Source organism: Ochotona curzoniae, unplaced genomic scaffold (genome assembly GCF_017591425.1).
Source record: "Ochotona curzoniae isolate NIBS_2020 unplaced genomic scaffold, NIBS_Ocur_1.0 contig_2318, whole genome shotgun sequence".
Lineage (NCBI taxonomy): Eukaryota > Metazoa > Chordata > Mammalia > Lagomorpha > Ochotonidae > Ochotona > Ochotona curzoniae.
In genome coordinates this window covers 3,712,477-3,714,694 of record NW_024465419.1, presented here as the reverse complement: position 1 = coordinate 3,714,694, position 2,218 = coordinate 3,712,477, and the positions used below count along the sequence as shown (strand labels likewise).

Here is a 2,218-nt window from a genome sequence, read left to right as displayed (position 1 = left end):
GTGTTCCGTTTAACATGTCTGCTGTGACACTGGTACATCAACCTCCAACAGATGCTGGTGAAGCTCCATGAGCTTTCAGTGATCCTTAACGACCCGATTAGATGTTTTCTTGAACAATGAACAATAAGACTTTTTAATTGGTGTTTTATACAGACCTGTAGGCTCTGGTATCCCCATGATGCTACTCTTCACTTCTTAATTGACATAATCATTAAACCTGGACTGCAACCAGTGTCAATCTCTTGATCCTTTCTTGAATGAACCACTCATGAACCTCTTTGCGTGTCGTCCATGCACAGGAGTCATGCCAGTCTTCTCTGTATCACTCCAACTTTAGTGTATGTGCTGCCAAAGCAAGCACTCATGAACTTCTTTGTCAGTGTGTGTTTTCTTGGTGGTTAGGAAATACTAATTGAATTTTGTACTTTCTCTCATAAACATTTCAGATTTTGGTTCTGTTTGTTTTATTGTTTGAAACCAATAATATTAAAGGGATTAATTAGGAAGCTTTTGGTGCCATGTAAAAGACATCCAAAGCCAGGTGAGATGGAGGCTCTCTGGAAAGTACTAGCTCAGTGAGAACTGAGATATGAGACCTGAAGTACTGGTTAGTTCTTACTAACTCTGACAGTAAGTAACTCATCTAATGTCTATTTCCCTTGAGTAGGAATAAATAAAACACCTATTCCTGCTTGTTGCTGTTTTTTCTAATGAAGTAAGTATTAGCCAGTCATCAGCTTGTGCTGTTCTTATCATCCTGTATGTCTGTAATAAGCAAATTGTGATAAGTCTATTCCTTCATTTTCCGTGTTTTTGGAGGTATATCGGTTCACACTGCTCACATGTCATTTGAAAGAACCTGTTCTGAGCAGCCCGGGTATGTGTTTCTAGAATAAACACCTCCATTCTTAAATTCAGTGTGTTTCAACTTGCTTTCTGGATTGTCAAGCACATTGAGTTGGTCGACTGGATGGGTACCCTTGCCCAGACTTTTCAGACTTGACTTGGAAACTGTAACTTACTTCTGTTTCTTTGAAGTTAGCTAGAACTGGCTGTTGAAATGTATTTCCTCAGTTTGCATGTTTACCTGTTTCTACAGGTGTGGCTTGATTTTTTTATGATACTGAGTAAAATTCACAAGACTTCTCAGTCTGAGCCTCATATGGTATATACTTTTCCAAGCTCATCAAAATTTGGAGTCTCAAGTGTTATTTTATAATCACTTTATTTGAGCTTGTTAAATCAATCTACATTTTTCCTATTAGCTTTGATTAAAAAACAGATTGATTTCTATTTTTCAGTATGTATTGTAATTACTAGCACCATGAACCATAGGTCCAGGGTCTCTTCTGTTTTTGTATGGAAAATACTGCCAATGTACCACTGCTTACTGCTCCAGGGTTTAGATTCCTCATTGGGAAAGAAAATACACATTCTTTTTTCTTTTAGGATTTATTTATTTTTATTGGAAATGTAGATTTACAGAGAGAATAGGAAACACACATTGTCACACATGAATTGTTAGGACTGAAAAATAGATGAATGTTAGAAAGCATTAATTCACAGTGGATGCACACTTGAGGGTTAAGATTAATGCATTCTGTGACTTTTCATTTTCTGTTTTTTTTTTAGATTTATTTTTTTAAAATTTCTTTTTTTTATTATATTTTGACAATCTTCACATAGTTAATTAGGGTAAAAAGGTTCAAGGGTTACAGGAAAGTGAGTAAGACTATTGTTTTTTCCATATTGTTTCCTTCATGTTTAAAGAGGGGTATTAAGGGAGAAGGCCCACCCAATTTCCCACCCTCCCCAGGTCCCGGATGTAGGGCATGCTCTGAGGTTCTTGCTCAAGTGGTTTTGATATTTTAACAGTTATGAATTGCTGCCAATCTTGCCACTCCAAGCACTGTGAGGTCTTTGAAGAATCCACTGATTGACATAGTCCATCATAGAGTCTCTGTTTGCCCCGTATTTCGCTGCCAACATATAGCTGAGATGGTTGGTTGACCTGTTCTGTCTTCTCTCTTTTCTTGGTTAGGGTTCTGAGTCTAGCATTTTGATTGGGGAGATCTCCAAAGAAACTTTGTCTGAGGTGTTCTCAAACCAGATTCTTGTATGTGCTAGCAAGTACAGGCCCAGCATGGTCCATCGCCAGATCAGCTGGTGGTTGCAATTTTGTTATTTTTTGAAAAGGTGTTTATAACAAATGTGTCTG

The 2,218-nt window shown here is 37.5% G+C and overlaps 1 non-coding gene across 1 annotated transcript; it reads right to left on the bottom strand.

The window, feature by feature from the left end:
- Positions 1–259: 259 nt before the first annotated feature.
- LOC121151406 lies at positions 260–361 on the bottom strand. The gene has a single exon (XR_005883166.1). It is a non-coding gene; the product is annotated as a U6 spliceosomal RNA (small nuclear RNA).
- Positions 362–2,218: the final 1,857 nt, after the last annotated feature.